This window comes from Eptatretus burgeri, chromosome 9 (assembly GCF_056783735.1).
Source record: "Eptatretus burgeri isolate ZD-2024b chromosome 9, Ebu_testis_v1, whole genome shotgun sequence".
Taxonomy (NCBI): domain Eukaryota; kingdom Metazoa; phylum Chordata; class Myxini; order Myxiniformes; family Myxinidae; genus Eptatretus; species Eptatretus burgeri.
This window is the reverse complement of record NC_140969.1, coordinates 20,379,529-20,400,355: the sequence shown is the minus strand read 5'-3', so window position 1 is coordinate 20,400,355 and position 20,827 is coordinate 20,379,529. Positions and strand designations below refer to the sequence as shown.

The 20,827-nt window shown below is 42.9% G+C and overlaps 1 long non-coding RNA gene across 1 annotated transcript in view; it reads left to right on the top strand.

Annotated features, from left to right (window-relative positions):
• The window catches only part of LOC147019662 (uncharacterized), a 31,702-nt gene extending 25,693 nt beyond the window's left edge, over positions 1-6,009 (top strand). The window contains exon 3 of the long non-coding RNA XR_015061475.1: positions 403-6,009. This is a non-coding gene — a long non-coding RNA (uncharacterized LOC147019662). The remainder of the gene's footprint in view (positions 1-402) is intronic.
• Positions 6,010-20,827: the final 14,818 nt, after the last annotated feature.

Genomic DNA, 20,827 nt, shown 5'->3' with positions numbered 1-20,827 from the left:
GGTACAGACTATTTAATGATAGTGAGAAACGGTTTTAATTACCCTATATTTCTTGAAATATGAGACATACAGGAATGGTCTCGGTGTTGGAATGGGCCGTATCCTGAACGGAAAAGCGAGTCGTCACAGTCGATATTTGTTTACAAATTATTTAAGATTTATTTCCAAAACATTCATGTTGAATGTTCAACTGAAGATAACAGGTTAGTTAAGATGTATTTTCTTTCTCATGGTATGACTGCTGATAAGTTTTAATTAATGGTAATTAAGTTAATTAAGTAAGGTAATTAAGTTATATATTCCAGTCCAAATCAGAAATATTTAATAATGTGATACAACATTGCAATAATTAACACCGATTGAAAATATGAAGTTTCAAGTCCTGTTTCCTTCTATTTTCAGGTTCGTACTAGCTGTGCACAACATAGTCAACTGATGTCTGACCAGCAAGCAGCAGAAGGTGGCCAGGAGTGAGAAGACCCACCTCCCTTCGATATTGTGGCATTGAAATGTGGCGTCATTCCTACCTTGTTTGTTTGTTTGTTTTTGAGATTTCATCATCGCCAGAGGAGAGGGTATTGCACTTGGGTCCGTTTGTCTGTTTGTCTGCTTGTCCGCACACAACATGAGTGTTTTTCTCCGCAACCACTTGTCGGATTGAGAAAATTTTCACAATCGGAGCGACTACTCATGTAGAACGTTGTAATGATTATTATGACGTCATAGGTCACATGGTGTGGCAGCCATGTTGGAAAAAATTGAAAAACTTTGGACCTCTGCATCTCCGAAACCACTCGAAGGAAAAAATTTAAACTTGGCACATGGCAAGCATGACTTCACTTAGCTTGACTGGTGTGTGGTGAGCACGAACAGAACATACACTTGCATAGGTCTTAGTAGTACCTAGTTGAAGAGGATCTGGATCAGCACTTGCTTGTAACCCCTGAATCGGAGGTCCTGAGGTGTCAACAATGTAGAACTCAAAATTCCCCTCTTTGTTGCTTGCTTTGCAAAATAAGTCAGTCTTGCCTTTGTTAGGCAAGTCATGTCCTCCATATGCAGTCAAAGCTACAGAAGATTCCCAAACCTCTGGCTTCGTCGGTAACTTATCGATCTATTTTGTCGACCGAATCGCCCATCTCTTGTGTGTCCATGCGAAGAGTGTGGATCAACTGCCTGGGTTTGGCTCTACATACTCTTTGAAAATGAGCCTTCAGTCCACATTTGGTACATTCTCTGCCAATGGCAGGGCAATCATGGTCCCTTTCCCGCTGGTATCCACATCTAGCGCAAATATCCTGTTGATTCATAGCACGATTGGCGTTAACGTGGGATTCCCTACCAGGACCAGCTCGTCTTGAAAACACCGTGCCATTATCGTGAGTACCACGTTCTGCAAACCCCATGACTTTTCCGTGCAGCTCATTTACCTCCAGAGGCATCGTGCACATTGACTGCAGTTGTGCGCAGCTTGACTCAGCGGCTCGGCACATATCCGCAGCTTTGGCAAGGTCCACGTCCTCTTCATGGAAAAGACGCTATTTGATCCGCCGATCGGACATTCCGAAAACAATTTTATCCCGAATCATGTTATCCACCTCGATAAACTCACATGATGTGGCCAACATTTGTAGATCCGTCAGGTAATGGCTAAATGACTGCCCATCCTGCCGTTTGGTCTCCCAGAAGTTGTGAAGTTCATACACCAGGTTCTTCCAAGGGTTACAAAAATCATTGAACTCTTTTATCACCCTGACAGTATCTCACCGTCTGACGCAGGGTCGAACACAAACGTGTTGCAAATCTCGTTTGCCTCCCTCCACTCCAGCACATTGAAGCAAAATGGTGACTTTCTGACTCTGCACCACGGAGGCCTGCCCTGACACCTTCAAAAACAGCTCGAATTGCTGGGACTGCGGTGCCAGTCCTCACGATCGGAGTCAAATCCACACTTATTGGCGGTTAAAATGGTTAAATACGTGGTTATATGACATGCGGAGTGGTATCCGAGTCAAATCCACGCTCCTTGGCAGTTAAAATGGTTAAATACGTGGTTATATGACATGAGTAGTCTATCTGAATCAAATTCACGCTCTCTCGTGGTTAAAATGGTTAAATACGTGGTTATATGACATGATGAGTGGTGTCCGAGTCAAATCTAATGTTCTACTCATGTCTATTATTAATTACATAACACATCAGTTCACAAACACTGCACAAAACAAGTCCGAGCAAGGGTCTGCATCTCTGATTGCTCCTTTTTTTAAAATGTTTTTCTTTTCTTGTATCATAAGGATTGCTGTAAATGATGTTAATTTCACAACATCCCACATTCAAGTTCATTTAAATAGTAAACCTCAAGACAGTTCCCTTCCCTAAAGTGAGAACCTAAACGTGTAAGCAAATGAATGGTTTCCCAACTGCACGGATCATCAGCTGGGAACCGTTCTTCGTCAAGATTTCGATCTTTTCAGCCCACAACCTCTCCAAACGGTGGATCCACGACCTTGGTCACAGGTCCACATCAGTAGATTTCCTACATCAGTAGATACACAACCTCAGTTGTGTCCAGGTAGTCAGTCAACCCATCAATGCAACATCATCAATCAAACTCTACTCGCTGGAGGATTTAATGTAACACACACACACACACACACACACACACACACACACACACACACACACACACACACACACACACACACACACACACACACACACACACAATGATTTTGTGGGGAAATCCCATGTCGGACTTGGGTGCCTGGAACACAAGAGTTGGCTAGGATGGCTGTGGGGTGTCCTGGCGTCCTGGTATAACAAATTGTTGATGCAATGACTATTACAGAGAACTATCCATCCATCCATCCATTGGGACCATACTCTGTGCAGAGCGTTGGTGCTGCCAAAGCAGTCTCCTGGGCTATTGGGCACAATCCTGGACAAGTCACCACTCCAACACAAGATACTCGAATGGCTCAATCATCCCAGCAACCTGGTACTCATTTTGCCGACCTGGGAATGAATGACAGGCTGAGTCAACCCCACCTGTTATTAATTCAATGCATTTCAGGATTTGAACTCAGGACCTTAGGACCTCAAAACCATCGTCCTAACCATGAAGCCAACACCAGGCATAGATTTGCTTGATTCTGTCTTTCATCCAGTCGATAAAATTTCAAATTCACCGTACAATTCCAATACATTGATTGGGGTCTGTTTCCTGCTGTTTGAAGCAAAGAAAGCTGACATTTTGGGCGATGACCCTTCGTCAGAGCAAGGAACTTTTTGAGCTTATTTGCTCTGATGATGCTTTAACGTCTGAAAAGGTCAGCTTCTTCTTGCTTTCTCAGTTGGTTAGCATACTCTTGGTTCATTCCATTGTTTTACCTGTCCACCTCCAGAGACCAACACCATTCCACTGCATATCATCAACCAACATGCCCACGATGAGAGCCTTCTTGGTTGAAAACCACTGTGGTCTCATTTGGGCTCATCTTCCAATAAATATTTGTTTTTAATCGATAAAAACAAAGATCAAACTTGAGCCTTATGGAAAATACTGGAAAAGAGCAAATAATAAAAAAATAAAAAAATGAAGCCATTAACTAGTCGTACTTTTTTGTCGTCAGTTCTGTCATTAAACTTGAGGAAAACGTTTTTAGGACTTGGCATGGAGGTTGCAATTTGTATGGTGAATCACGTGATTGGCTATAGAGTATAGAACATTCGAGGCAAAAAAAAACAAAAGAAATGTAGAAAATATTCCGCTTCATATTACAGGACTGTGTACACAGAGGTGAGGACAAGTTAAACAGGCAGGCCAAATCCTTTCCAACACAAACCTCCCACATTTCTGCTGTTTTATTATTCTTTTTGAGACGTGCTTTTAAGTAAAATCTGATCTCTCAAAATGTTTTATGACCTCTCTTCAACTACTTTAGGTGAAGAAAGCAAAGCTGGACGGCCGAAAGAGTCGAGTCGGAGGTTAGCTGGAAGAAAGGGGCCTGTGATAGATTTATTCTCCGTAGGAAAATATTTAGCCTCACAATAAAAAAATTAAAATGTCATTTGATGTTCGCTATAAACGGTGCTTCAAGAAAACAGCATTAACAATAGGTTGAGGTGAATGTGCACTGCTCACGAGCTACAATACACTAAATAAATAGATTTAACGACAATAACCAAAAGTTCAGTAGGTTAGTGTAATTACCTTTTGAGCTAGAAACACAGAGCATTCAAATTATTTAATGGATTACAGGCTGGGTGGTCAGGCCTCCTGGAAAAGAGGAACTTCATATCGTGTAGGTCATAATGATACCGGTTTGATATCCCATACTCGATTTAATTTAAGTACTAAGGAGGGCCAGTTTGAACTTTATAAGAACCTCGGTATGTCAGAATGAGGGGTGAATTTTCAAGCAAGCAGAAAGTTTGCATAGGAATTAATACCAATTATAAATGTCGACGCAATTAGAGGGATAACTGAGGCTGATTAGCTGTTTCAGCTGGTCCTGTGTGCTGGTATTTTGTATTCGCACTTCCTGAGGGGAGGCGGGAATAGTGGTGAGTCAAGAGTGGAGCTTCGAGCAGAATCTGGGGTGGAGAGAGAGGACAAGACCATTTTATGTCTGCCCGACAGGCTTCATGGTAGCTATTTGTGATTGAAAGCAGTGAGGTAGGGTTGGGTTACAGAGGTCACACACTGACGTGGAGCTTGGCAAAAGGGTGCTGCTGGGTGGGCGCTTTTGACTTGAGCAATGCCTTCGTGGACCTCTGACCTCCGTGCAACCTAAATTGACGAACACCGAGACTTCGCCGGGCCTGGAGATGAGTTGAGAATAAATGGTGTGTGCACGTGCTTTTAATTTCATTGCCCTTGTAAAGCAAATAAATGAAATCAGGCAAGGTCTGTGTGACAGACTTCATCCCAGTCCTTGCCTTCGCAGAACCTCCTTGGCCAATCATGGGCGCATCTGTTTGCATTTGTGTCAGAACAACGATTACGTGGTGATTGAGGAAGCTGCCAATTTTAAGATGGAAATCATTTCTGCATTATTAATGTAAAAAAAACAAAAAAAAACCCCCATGGTATACAATCGCATTGGCATGCAATTGCCAAAATAAGTCCAGAGTGTTGATGCTGTCATGGTCAAGGACTTTTAAACTTCAATGACCTTGCCTTTAAAATTGCAGTAAAACTTGACATTTTGATTTTTTTTTTCATGACTTCAACATGACTTCAACATGAGGTTGATGATACAGAATTCTCTTTTGTTGAGTCTGCAACAACCTTGTCCTTGAAAATATCCAAATCCTCAGAATGTTAAAAGATTTCTGCCATTGATATAAAAGAGAACCAGTGATGTTCTTGCAGGTTGTGATCTTCTCTTCAACGATTTCCTAACAAAGGTTGCGTTTTTACAACTGCAGTAACCAGGCAGAGGGCAGCCATTCTTTGTGAAGATAAAAAGACAATCTTCTGTTACCATACGAACAAATGCCAACAGAAAACATGACTCTAGCAACCGGCACGGTAGAAGAAAGGACTATGTGCCCAGTGCTCGTTAGTTCCTGGAACCATGACATCCACAATGAAAGTAGTCATCCTGCTTGCTGCCTGGCATTTGTTCTTACAAGGTATCAAAGTTTGTTCTAGTGGTGATGAACTAAATGCGATTTCACAATATAAAAGAGCAAATACCTCAACAGCAATTATTCTTTTGATTATGTCGTGCGTCGGAAGCGAAACATTGTGATGTCAAACCATAAATGTGTCATTTATTCAACATGTTCTGAGTTTATCAGGTGCAATGGAAATATAGTGATTAAAAATCATGCCGATCATTGGTGGAAACATTTTTTGTGCAGGTCATCTAGTTTTAAACTTTGATTTCTCGATTCCAGAGAATCGTATCCCTTATGAAGGAGATCTGGGTCTGCTTTTTGTCTGTGGCACATCAGTATGTTGTAACCACCACTGTCCCTTTGCTACATTTTGTATCTGTTGTCTATCCGTTTATTGGTGTCGCACTGTGTTGTCCCTATGACCTATCCCATGGATTCTTTAAGTTTCTCTTTGATATTAAAAACAGTGACCTTTGAATGATAATGTAAATCCAGAGCTGAGTTTAATAACAATTTAAGTTTGGTCCATATGAAGAGGATCCTGGCAGAATAGTTTAGAGCTTGGTTTTTCAAACCTGGGGGCGCGACCCCAAGTGGGTCGCCGTGCAAATTTCGTGTGGTCGCGGGCGTCCGCTTGCAGCGAAAAAAAATTGTCTATTTTCGACCGGTGTTCGCTTTTACGGGATGTAATATAAACGGTTCGTTCAAAGTATGGGAACCGGCGCAACATGACGCTTGGAATGGGATCCAGCCGATGCGTGGGCTCGCTGAAGGGCGGTTCATTTTGGCGGGAAATTAGTGGTTTAATCCACGGACTCTCAGATTCAGACTCTGACTCTATCATTAACGTCTATTCACGTCTCCACGTACGACTCGAGACCTTATTTGTGATGGCAACACCGGCCACCAGCAAATCTTGAGAACGTTCTTACCAGGATAAATTTCTGGACCTTGAATTTTACTACGTGGTGGATAAAAGTGGGGCACAGAAGCCTCAGTGTGTGATTTGTTTCGAAGTTCTCTCTCTGGAGTCTATGAAACAAAATAAGTTGCAGAGGCATTTGACTACAAAACATGCGCCTTATCAGGATAAGGAGAGAGCGTTCTTTGAGAGGAAACTTCTTGCACTCAAGAATACGCATCTTGACAGAGAGGGTACATGCCATCAGACCAATTCTCGGGCATTAGAGGCCTCGTATCGAGTGTCGCTCCATGTTGCCAAGACTAAAAAGCCTCACTCCATTGTGGAAGAACTCGTGCTGCCATGTGCAAAGGACATGGTATCTCTGATGGTTGGGGAGGAAGCGGTGAAGAAACTGGCAGTTATACTCTTCTCTGACAACACCATCCAATGCAGAATTGAAGATACGAATCTGGACGTAATGGCTCAGGTCGTACAGAAGATCAAGGAATCGCCGTGGCACGCCATACAGTTGGACTAGTCCACTGATATCGCATCATACGCGCAACTCATCGTCTGGGTCCGCTTCATCAAGGCTGATAACTTTGTCCATGAGCCTCTGCTCATCAAACCATTGGAGGCCACCACCAAAGGCGAGGACATTTTTGGGAAAGTAGAGCAGTTTTATCGTGACCATGATCTGGACTTCGGAAAGTTGCTCGGTTCTCCAACAGACGGCGCGCCAGCAATGTTGGGAGTGCGTTCTGGATTCAAGGCTAAATTGCTTGAGGTGGCTCGTCAGACCTCCATGGTACACTGCATGATTCACCGAGAAGCGCTTGCCTCTCGTACTTTGCCAGAAACCTTGCAGAGCGTGCTCTCAGAAGTCGTAAAAATGGTGAATCACATCAAATCGAGCACCCTCAACACTAGGCTATTCAGGCTATTCTGCCAGGAGATGGACGCCGACCATAATAATTTACTATTCTACACTCAACTCAGATGGTCATGTCGAGGAAACCTTCTTCTGCGTGTTTACGATTTCAAAGATGAACTGAAGGAGTTCCTACGCACACAAGGGAAAACGGCATGGGGAGCATTGCTTGAGTCGGACTCTTGGCTGTGCTATCTCGTTAACATTTTTGAATGTCTCAATGTCCTCAACCGCTCCCTCCAAGGCAAAGACGCCAACCTCATGATTTTTCACAACATAATGAGCGGATTTCTGGCGACTCTAAAATTACTGGCAGACAAAGCAGCTGTTAAGCGCTTCAGCCTTTTCCCCCATCTGGTGGGGCATCTAATGACCTGCCAGTACGATGATACTGAGCTCGACAGTCTTTCTGGGGAGATAGCACGTCACCTTCGGTCGCTCATTGAACAGTTCGAGCACTATTTCCCTGAGCTGGATGTGCAGTCCTTTTCTGTGGTTCGGGACCCTTTCACGGCTCCACTGGACTCGATTGCTGATGAAGATGATACAGCACAGGAAGAGCTTGCACAGCTCCAGCAGGATTCAGGAGCGCAGGCTCTTGCGCGGACGAATTCGTTGTCGACATTCTGGTGCAAAATGCTGCCGTCGTACCCGACCCTGTCAGGGTGCGCCATTAAGGTTCTCATGCCATATCCTTCATCATACTTTTGTGAGCAGTCGTTCTCCACCATGGTGGTGATTAAAACAAAGTACAGAAATCACCTGGAAATGGAGCATGATATGATCCTGGCATTGTCATCTACTTCTCCACGAATAGAGAAGTTGGTTTCTGAAAAACAGGCTCATCCTTCTCACTGATATATCGAAATGTCATTTGGACTAAACTTCTGAAACATTAAACTGTACTATTTGGATACTGTCGGCTATTCTCTGTTTACTCGTCTATGAAAACATGACGATGGTGAATAAAGTAAGCAGTAAATTTTCTTGTGTCATATGAAATCTTATTTTATATATTATGAATTGGGTTTTGAATATTTTGGGTCGCGCGATGTAGAGAGGTTCTGAAATTGGGTCGCCACTAAAAAAAAGTTTGAAAACCACTGGTTTAGAGGGAGCACACTCACCTCTGAGATGTCTAGCCTGGATTTGAATATCAGCTCGGCTATAAACATTCACCCTGGTGTTTCACATGCCGGAAGACCCATCCACCAGCAATGGTCGTTTGTGGACATTAAAGACCCCTCATTGTCGTTTGCGAAGAGGATGCGAGTCATCACCGACACCTGAACAAATTCCAAATCCCTGCACATGAAGTTTAGTATCCAGGATTGGTTCTTGCCGAGAAACGTTTCTCAACTTGTGATACGCATTATAAAGAGTGAAGCAGAGTATAGGCTGCTAATCAATTAATTAGCAATTCAAACGAAAAGGTAACACTGGAAGGAAAAAAAAAATCACAAGGAAGCTGGTTGTCCTGGTGTCAGATGCTTTATAACACGCTCAAAATAACAAAATGTTAAAAGTGGAAACAGGAATATATTATTTTGTGGTATTACACCATCAGTGGAATCGCAATTTGACAGCCATCAGGCTTGACTAGTCTCTGGCAGTAATTACCTTTGACGATATCCATCATCAAATATAATTTGCAATCATTGCTCCCCGTCTCGAATAGCAAGATAATTTTTTTGCTGCAATGACAGTGCTACTAAAAGAAAATATGTACTGCATTCACGGAATTTATAAACGTGACATCACCAGCCTTGTTAGTCCACTGTAAGACGAAGGCCCCCCTCATCCCGATCCATTCAATGCAATTTGGGGTCATTGTACTCCAGTAAACTGGTAAATTTCAGCTCTTCAATTCGATTTTTGGTCTCCCTCTGACTTCTTTCAGGGCCTTCTCTGGGCTGCTAGTTTGTAATTCATGTCAACCGATTGTCCGTTCCTCTTGCTACTGTACGTCTCCAGCCAAGTTCCATTTCAGTTTAGTTATGATCACCAGAATGTCATGGAATTCTTGTTTCCTGTCTGATCCATTCATTTCCCTTCTGGTTATGCCAAGACAGCATCTTTTCAAGGCTATTTGCTTGGTGATCAATTTTTGCTACATTTTCTCTATTACTAGTTCATCATATTTGTGCCCAAAATATAATGAAAAGTCCAATATATTGTTGCGGGCTCAGGGTTCGAGGCTCCCCACGAGGGGGTGCGCTCAGGTCCCTTTCAAACGACAGATAACTCCAAACGATAAGATGCATCGGCAGGTTGCTAAGCAACCATGAACGCTGATTGGCATGGCCAATCCAGGCAGGGTTACACTACTTCGCATGATACCTTACCTGTGGACGGCCAGTCAATTAGGTTCATCTTCAGCGCACACTCAGATTACTGCCGAGCGATACAGTGAGTGTTCACTGGCTAACAAGAGCAAATTTGGTGGGCATAACTTCCCAGCTAAGCTAATGTACGGACCATGCCGGATCAATGAAGGAAAAGACGAAACGGGCTAGGTACATTTAGAACAAGCAATTTATTACAACCAGGGCAAGGAAGGTTACGTGGCACATAAAAAGGGTTTATTCACAAAATGTACAGCAGGGGAAAGCAAGGAATTTGTGGGTGCAGCAAAAGAAAATAAGTTATTATTTACAAAAAGAAAGAGGACACAGAGCAGAATTAACCCAAGATAAACTTGAACAATCTTAGCTTATGTGATGCATAACAGGTGCTATCACACACACACACACACACACACACACACACACACACACACACACACGGAAGCTAGATAGTCCAGAAACAGGGAAGCAGTTGAGGTGTAGGTGACCTCGTTGTATCTGGCATGGTCGATGGACCTATGCACCCCAATCACTTAGGAAAGGGGAGGGAAGAAGGGGGGAAGTTGTGAGGAGGGAAGAAAACTGGAGGTGTTTATGGTGCGTGAGTGGGGAGGTGCAAAAATGTAATGCAGCGTGATGCAAGAGGAAGTGTGAAAGGTGTGAATCAATAATTGTTGCTCTTTTAGTTTGTGCATTCACAGTGGACGAGACTCAGATGGGAGAAAAATATGCATGAGAGATAGCTTAACGGGGCACATGTGAGAAAGTCTGTGAATGTTTAGCTAATGACTGGAACACCATCAAAGCCAAGCGCCGATGACCTGGAGATGACCCGGCAATTAACCTGGCAATGCTCGCTCCACCCTGCTTGCCTCGCTCGGTTGCGCTGCTTTCTCAGCTCGGATGATTGTCAGCACGGTAACGGTTCTGGATGAAGGATGAAGAGATTCTCCTAACGGCTCCGATTTGCTCTTTTCAAAGAGCCCAGAGTGGAGGAGGGGCCAGAAAGTGGATCAAAAGACCCTTTAGGCATTTACGTGCACCCCACTGGTGTGCGGATGTCACCCTGAGCCGTAGCCATGCCAGACTCTGGAGCTGAAAATGGCCTCAGTTGCTTCTCAGCAGGGCCACGTGACACAGCTCCATAATTAGCATTGGCCGATTGTCTTCAGGAGCGATCTCCGGCCATGAACGTGCACTTAACTCTGTTTTAGCGTTGTTATTTAGTGGAGCACCAGGACTACCCGAACGTGGTTGAACGAGCACCAGAGCATATTTGCGCTTCAACTTACATGCCAAAATACCCCCAACTCATAATGTCCTTCGTTCCACTGGCATCCTCAGAGACTGTGGTGAGTGTTTAGGGAGTTAACTGTGGTTAGGGCAGTTTGTAGTGGTTGTTGTGAGGCAGAGGAATCGCTGTGGAATTTGTGGTGAAGGCGTTGAAGCATTGGGAGTAGTTGAAGTGGTTGTGGTGAGGAGGTTGAAGTGGTTGGTCACGGTTGTGGAATTTGTGGTGAAGAGGTTGGGCATTGGTTGTTGTGGGGATTTTTAGAAGGCGTTGGGAGAATTATGTTTAAGGTTGTGACATTGTAGTAAGTGTGGTGAGGATCTGAGGTGAGGCGTCGGTTGGTTTATGGTGAGCCGTTTGAACAGGAAATGGAGTGTGTGTGCAAATGAGGTGATCGCTGCACTTTATTGACACTCCACAGATAGCGTAACTGGCCTGACGTGCATGCATTCGTGTTTTGTTTATAAAATAAAAGGAAGTAAAATAAATGAAAGAATAGGAGATTGAAGACCTAACTAAAAGCCCTGCACAACACGTATAGTCCCATTTACCAACAAGACATCTGGAAGGGCAAACTAAATGAATACTTATGAGATAACTGTCTCAGGATCATTATATGCTGGATGCCATTGCCTTGGAGGAGTGCCGGCTTTGCAGAGCTGCAGCAATACATACTCGTGGGGTATGCTGACTCATTGGAAGCAATAATGAACAGTGAGTGCTTCCCCATTGTCATGGGTCACTCACCTGCAGTTAGCACAACAAAGCTGCACATATTTTTGGATATTTTCATTTGCAGATGTTTTCAGACGGTTCTGCGATTTAATTTCCACTTTATCGGCTTCAATGTCCGCTGGCACGAGAAATTTCAGCTTTTCATCTCACCTGGAAGGTACCGAACATTAATATCAGTGAGTGAGTGGTGAGAATGAGCTTTATACAGTATATTCGATATGTATACTGTGGGACCCCGGAATTCGTGGGGGATAAGTCCCTGGAAAATGACGCTAATGTCGAATCCACAAATGTCGGCGCATTGTTTCAATGGGAAAGAGGGGGGTAGGTTCCCAGCGGTTCATGAGTATGTCTGGTGTTGGCTTAATGGTTAGGGTGGTGGTCTTAGGATCACAGGATCCTCAGTTCAAATCCCGCTCATCTATTGAATTAATACCAGGTGGGGTTGACTCAGCCTGTCATCCTTCCGAGGTTGGTGAAATGAGCACCAGTATACTGGTAATAGGGGCACTGCATCAGTGACATAGCTGCACCCCTAACCAATGATGCAACCAGCAGCTAAAAATGCAGCACACGATGGGATCTATCTATATATCTATATATATATATATATATATATATATATATATATATATATATATATATATATATATATATATATATATATCCCATCGTGTGCTGCATTTTTAGATATATATATATATATATATATATATATATATATATATATATATATATATATATATATATATATATATATATATCTCTCTCTCTCTCTCTCTCTCTCTCTCTCTCTCTCTCTCTCTCTCTCTCTCTCTCTCTCTCTCTCTCTCTCTCTCTCTCTCTCTCTCTCTCTCTCTCTCTCTCTCTCTCTCTCTCTCTCTCACTCACCTCTCCCTATCTCTCCCTCTCTCACTCACCTCTCTCTCCTCTCTCCCACCCACTCACCTCCCTCTCTCTTTCTCTCCCTCTCTCACCTCTCCCACTCACCTCTCTCTCTCTCTCTCTCACACACACACACACACACACACACACACACACACACACACACACACACACACACACACACACACACACACACACACACACACCTCTCTCTCTCTCTCACACACACACACACCTCTCTCTCTCTCTCACACACACACACCTCTCTCTCTCCCACTCACCTCCCTCTCTCTTTCTCTCATCTCTCTCTCTCAACCTTGCTCTACTCCCTCCCAATACAGTGCCGCACCCCTTCCCAAATCTCCTCTCCCCTCTCTCGATAGTCATATCCGGACGGTGGTTATGTCTGGACGGTGTTTGTCTCCGAACGCGTCCGGGTGGTGTTTGTCTCTGGAGAGCTTGGCTCCGGACGTGTCTTAGCTGGTATTTATGTCTTGACGGGAGTTTGTCTCTGGACCGTGCTTATAGTATGACTGGTAAGAAATGGATTTTAGACATTATTTTGCTTCCATCTTCACTGTTATTCTATGCAGAATAATTTTGATGAAACGGTTTGAATTGTAATTAACGCTCCACCATATGTCTGCCTTCCCTTCCCCCCACCTCCTCACTCGCCCAGTTCTTTCTCCCCCATCCCCCCCTCTCTTTCTCCCTCCCCCCTCTAGTACTACCTTCAGTGAAGCGATGGGTGGTATTTGCAAGTCATTACTATTTGGCGCATACTCACCCAGGATAAAAATGCCAAAAAATGTTATGATGAGAATCCGTAAAAGGATTGTGAGGTCATATTTTGGTCTCATTGCTCCGTCCTTTGGTTGTTTTTGGGGTGGATTCCATCCCGACATGTTTCTTCATGTTTTTTTTCCTTCTGGTGTGTGTGTGTGTGTGTGTGTGTGTGTGTGTGTGTGTGTGTGTGTGTATCAGACCTTCATACTGTAGGCAGTACCTTGAATAATACATGTTGAAGTGTACAAGCCTGAACAGGTAATATAGTCTGAGCTGTAAAATACTCCAAACCAACTTTCTTCATGATGAAACACTGCCGCTGCAATTGTTTTTTCTAGCTCTGGTTTCTTTCCAATTAACCTCTTCCTAACGTTGTGCACCAGTGGTTACTTTTGACCCAGACCTGCTGCCTGCATGCCATTGTTTTTACAACCTCTGTCTCGAGCATCAATTGTCAAAATTGAGAGTGAAAATGATACTGCTTTCAAAGTTTATATATTTACATCAACTACATTCTAATTTTTTTGGTATTTAGTTCACTAAATGGTTGTTTGACGCCATGCACAGCCTAATCGTGGGAGAAAATGTCTGGGTGGTGGTGGTGGTGGTGGTGGAGGAGGAGGAAAAGAATGATATAATATATACGTCGTAATTTGTCTTGTAATATTCTCATCTCAAATTGTAAAATTTATCTTGAAATATTGTATGTAATATTCTCATTTTTTTGTTTAGTGCATAATTAAGCTTCCTTTAGTTGTTGCAAAAAATATTACCAAAATACTGTGATAATATTTTCATTACTAATCTTGATTTTGAATAGCAATTCATAGTTATGTCTCAATTGTTCATTTTCACCACGCGCACATGAAGCGAATGGAAGGGTTAAGCAATTGGTTTCCTTTGTCCATCTGCGTCTGTCTGTCTGTCTGTCTGTCTGTCTACAGACGTTCGTCTATGATCGAGAAACAACTCGATGTCAATTTAATTTTATAATTTGAACACCGTAGACCATGAATCGGAACATGCTCCTGCAGGTTACACTACTTTGGCTCTGAAATTGGTGAATTGTACGGAATGTCAATCAGAGCGCGCATGCGCACAGAGAATCAAGGTAATATTTTTTTAGTCTGTCTGCCTGTTTGGCAGTGAAACAAAACTGAAAATCATTCCAAACAGGAAACTTACTGTTTTTAAAGATGTCATAAAGGACAAAAGCAACAGGCATGAAGAACTAATGTAACATGTTGAATGGTGGTGTAAAAGCAGGCCCGTCGCTAAGGGGGGGGGGGCATTTGGGTGCAATGCCCCCCCCACTTGTACGCCACCCATTTATGCCCTGTTGCACCCTGTGAACAACTTAGTGTTTCAGGACGAGCGCCCACTGTGAACTTGCTGTTTAAGAGTTCACCTGTGTGAACTAAAACCCTTATTCCAGATGTTCAACGTGGTGACTAATAAGGCCTTCTTGGATAAACTGTTCTTTACTAATATCTTTCTTTGAATAACAGCCAAGAGATAAGTGTGCGCTTGTCAGCGCATCTCTAAAAGCAATTGGCAAGACAATACAGTCCAAGACCACAAGATAAAAGATAATAACACAAGCACTAACGCCAGCAGCCAAGACCTCGTGTCGAATGTCGATGTTGTGGGTGGTTATATATATCGTGGATCATTTAGTTTTAAGGAATAGCCAATCAGCGTATTCGATATGGAGTAATGGAGACCCTATTGAGCAGGTTACCTGATTGGTTGTAAGTTAGGTATAAATGTAATATAGTCATAACATGATAATATGATTAAGGAAAAAGACATAAATTTACATAATTAAAGATGAAGTGCACGTGCACCACGTGACCTTCACAACCCGTCAACCCTCCATCTTGCAAAAGTAATTTTATAATAAAAATAAAAAATATGTGTTTGTAATCGTGCTTACATTGGAAATTATGCAGATAAAACCTGTTTTTGATGGATGGATCATTTAATAAATAAAACCGTCAACCGTCAAATCTCGCGAGTCGCGAGTCGCGAGTCGCGAGTCGCGAGATGCGAGATGCGAGATGCGAGATGTGAGATTAGTGACGCGAGTCGCGAGAAACGAATGACAGAGCACATGCTCGCAGCAGGAGAAAAGGACGTGGATGATGGATAAACGAAAATGGCTCAGAAAAGGAAAAAATGCAAGCGACGAAAATGAAGAAGATGATGAAAGACATGTTGTGGGAGGAGTTGGAGGACGAGGAGGAAAAGACTATCATGTCGATGAAATACCGACAGAAGCTGGCCAACCTGGCCAAGCCAGCAACGTTGGCCCTGCGGCTGGAGCCCCAGCGCAGGCAGCCGAGTTTCCACGCTTGGCGGCAGCCTCGGGGTCGGGTGTGACCGTCAAGCCGCTTCCCGATGATCTTGGAAGTGAGAGACCGAATCAAGTGGTTCTACAGTGGTACCCTGGCCATCTGTTGCAGAACAAGAGTCGCTCGTTTGTGTCCTCGTGGTACCAGACTAATGATGGCTGGAATACAGTGTGCAGACAGATGCAGCATTCTGCTATCCATGTAGGAAGTTTAACACCGCACGTGGTCCAGTGGACTCTACTTTCACAGTGCGAGGCGACCGGAATTGGAAACATGCCGTTGAGAAAGGCAAGGGGTTTCACAAACACACAACTTCAAAGGAACATTTAATTTGTGTTTTGAGTTGGAAGGAGAATGAGAGGCGCATCGATTGTGGTAAGATTTCCACACTCCTCAATGCTGACCAGCTAAATAGAAACCGGTACTATGTGTCTGCTCTTATAGATGTTGTGGGATTTCTCGCCGAAAATCAGATACCTTTTAGAGGGAGCCTTGATCATTTTGAGGATATGTCAGACGGGCACAGTGGGCTCTTCCTCTCGCTTTTAAACGACACACTCAAAAAAGACACCGAGCTAGCCAAAATAATAAAGCATATCCCACGAAACGCAAGCTATACTAGTCCGGAAATGCAGAATGAACTGATCTGCACATTGAGTAATGTTGTGACGGATGCCATTGTGGAAGAAGTTGGCACATCGTGGTTTACCATCAAGGTGGATGGGACGAGGGACCCCACTGAATGTGAGAACTTATCAGTCATCATTCGCTTAGTATCGGCATCAAATGAAGCAACAGAGCGTCTACTCACAATAGCTACAGCCGACGCTGGAGATGCAAAAACATTGACAGACCTAATAATTGCGGAGCTGATAAAACAGGACTTGACACGTCAAAAATATTAAGTCAGGTGTACGATGGGGCTTCGGTAATGGGTGGGAAGCACGGTGGGGTGCAAAAGTTGTTGTAAGAGATATTGGAAAGAGAAATCCCCTATGTGCTCTGCTTAAATCACCAACTCCATCTGGTAGTTATCCACGCACTGGCAGCAGAGAAAGCTGTCACTGATTTCCTCGAGGTTTGTTGTTGCCTGTACAAATTCTTCAGAAAGCCCCCTGTTGCTGCACAGTATAAAGGTGAGCAGTTAAAACGACTTCTTGATCAAAAGTGGACGGAACATTTAGCCACCGTGTCTGTGATCATAGGATCTTTTAAGGATATCACATCCTTACTGTCGGAGATTGATGCAGAGCGCGCCTACGGTGCAGAGATGAGGATGGAGGCTATTGGGCTTTTGTGGGAAGTCTCTGGGCCTGCCTTCATGTTCATTGCTATCTTTGTACAAAAACTGCTGATGTTGTTAGATGGCCCGAACAGACTCTTGCAGGCAGAGGACATGGACTTGCCAACGGGGTTGGAACTGGTGGCGAGTGCTACAGAGTGCGTGAAGAAACTCCGCTCTGAGGATGAGTTCACTGATCTGTGGAACAAGGCCAACGATGCTCGCACTTCTACACCTGCACCACCAAAACGGAGACGCACAATGCATAAGAACTTGGAACAGTTTGTAGTTTTGAAGACGACAGGACAAAACAACGACAATGACAAGACGGAACTGCAGAGGGTTTTTTACAGCGCAATTGACACTGTGCTTGGCGAGATCACTCAGCGCTTCAGTGAGTGAAACACACAACTCGCCCGTTCACTCGCTGCCTTGAATCCTGAAAATGGCACGTTTTTGGATCCCCACTTGCTCCAGCACATCATGACATTAACAAAGTCAACCATCAGTGAAACAGAGTATGTGGTTGCAAAGCAGTTTATTCGCTCACAGACAGAAAAGCAGCCAAACGAGAGATGGACAAAACAAAAACTCCTCTCAATATACCACAAAACGCTGGAAGCCATGCCAAGTGTAGTGACTGCTATGAGACTTGGACTAACATTTGGTGCGTCCACTGCCATGTGTGAAAACTCATTCTCAACATTGAGGAATGTCTTCACTGACCATCGACGGTCCATGCGCCATGCACGCAAGGCACAACTGGTACAGCTGGTCTTCGAGAGAGACCTCACACGTAAATGCCTGAATGAATGGAAGGAGAAGGTCCTCAGAAGATTCCACACCGAGACGCACCGCCTGCAGCTCTTCTGACAGCAAGTACAGCGGTATAAAAACTATACGAGGAGTTCAGATTGTGTGTGTGACTGCTGGTGATGCGTGTGTGGTTGTGGTTGCAGTGTGGTTGTGGTCAGCACCCGCCATGGTCGGCTACTTTGTACTTCTGATGTTTAAGTTAAATGTTGTGTTTGGTGCTTTGCATATCCCATATCTAGTGCTTTGTGGATAACCTTTCCTCTGTGTAATTGACTGCTTTAAATGCGGACCTTGTGGTATCTTCAGGCTGGTCGTATTTGCTGTTGATAGTTTAACGTGGTGATCGCAAGTCATAGCCTACTGTATCTTATTTCAAAGTGCACTGATTCTGGTGCCAACCTCCCCCGTTTAGTAATTGTATCTCTGGTATATTAATTTTCTAATGCCAATTCTTCACAACACCTTGTATAAGTGCACCTGAATTGGTGCCAATTGTCTAATCATTGAATATTTGCATTGTGAATGTGCCAGTTTGTTGCGGCTCTCCTGCATTCGAATAATTTTAGGCCAAAAACATCAGAACATATTAAATCTAGCTGAGATCAATTTGGTTAGTATGCGACGGCAACCTCAGTATAGATGTGTCAATGCTGCATGAATACAATAGTATACCGGGTTATCAAAAATATTAAATATAATAATTGTGTCCCCCCATCCAGTTCATATGCCCCCCCTTAATACTGAGTCCTGGCTATGGGCCTGTGTAAAAGACTACATCAACGGCGGTAAACTTTGCTTATTTTTTTTTAACAGAATTTAAAAAGTTTCTTTTATTTCAAATGAATTATATACTTGAACATTGTAGAACACAAATCACCTTCTTGGCATTTTCAAAAACCTTCAATTTATCAGTACTTGGACAAAATATTCATGCAGTCCTCAGGGCAGAGGGCAGAGCAACTGTGAGATTCAGCCTTCGGACAAATATGGTGGTGCATCGCACTGCTTGTTTTGTTCAAACCACAAAGGAAGAGTTTAAAAGACTCTTCCCATGTCATTTTTCTCAAGACTGTGTGGAGTAAGGTGTTTTATGAACTCTGTAGTTTATTTGGAAATATAATATGATTTGGAAATACAGTGTAACATCTTCGAATTCATAAAAGTGAGGTTAGTCCTATGATTTGTTTAACCTTCAAAAAATAGATGCTGAAGTAAACACAGTTTACTGTACAGAAATTTCTCAGGAATATGTTGATTTTGTCGTTACAGTGAAAAACTTTATAGTTATTGTGAATTTTTCAAAAACCGATTCTGTCCATTTTGTCTTTTCAAATTGAAGATAGTTGAAAATGCTTCCTGATGAAACAAACCTTAAATTTTAAGTGACTACACTTAAAAGTAGAAGGGCACTTGGTTGAGCGCATACCGCCGCAACGCAATGTCTGATCCACGAGAATATATCTGGCCCAATCCAATTTTGAAATATCATGCTATGCAGTATTATATCGTTTTTGGCCCTATCTCTCAATGGTGGAGAATCACTTTATAAATTAAATAACTCTCGTATCCAGATCCGGATTCGGATCTTCATTAAAATCTAAACAATTCTTCTTTGTCACACACCGAACGTGTCCACCAAGTTTCGTCCAAATCCGTCCACAAATTTTTGAGATATAATGCAATGTATCATCTTTGGCCTATCTCTCAATGGTGAAGACACTTTAAAAATCCAAGTAGCCAGATCCGGATCCAGATCTCCACCAAAATCTAATCAGTTCGTCCTTGTCACATGCAAAACCTGTCCACAAAATTTCATCCGGATCCGTCCACAAATTTTTGAGATATCCTGCACACAGACAAACAGACAGACAAGAAGATATCGTGTGCAGAGCACGATACTTGCCAAATCCATAAAACAAATTTGACCTCAAAGATAATTGGTGGTTGAATTCAATGACCAAATATGCAACTCCTCTTCAAATTTCAAGTGTATCAGATGAAAATTGACAATTTTAGAATTTTGGCCAATGTTGACCTTTTGGCCGATGTGGACCTCCAAAATAATTTGGTGGTTGAATTCAGTGAGCTGAAATATAAACCCTCTTCAAATTTGAAGTCAATCAGATGAAAATTGAGGAATTTAGAAATCTGGCCTAAGTTGTTGATCTTAGGCCTATGTTAACCTTTTGGTCTATGTTGACCTCAACAACAATTGGCTTCTTCCTTCTGATAAACTCTACCATGTGGTGATGGATAAACTCTACCAAGTTTCGTGAAGATCGGTTTAAAATTGTGACCTGCAGGCGATAGACAAACAGACGGAATAACAAAATCGACTAACCAGTATACTTGAAAAATCTTCGATTTTGCAAATAACAGACAGACAGATGGAGAGGGGTGAAAACATAACCTCCGCCTTCGGTGGTGGAGTCGTGTCAATTTCCACCATAATTCGTACTTAGTAAATGTATGGCCTTTAAGACCACGGGCACGTTTCACAATTCTCGCTGTAACATTAAACACCCTTTAACTACAAGATGCAACAGGCTAAAGATATTTGTGTATGTATATATATATATATATATATATATATATATATATATATATATATATATATATATATATATATATATATATATATATATACATATTGTTGTGGTTACCAAATTCGCAAACCACCATTCAGGTCCCTTAGGTGAGGTATCTCGGTAAGTACATGTGTAGTTAGGCCCAAACCCGTTGTCTAGTGGGAATACATGTCATTTATGCGTGCTGCGACTCTTCAGGATAGCCGTTTTTCTTTTACTATCTTTATTTTGGACCAACCGCCATTGTTACCACCACCAGTCACAACATCAACCACCAACCAC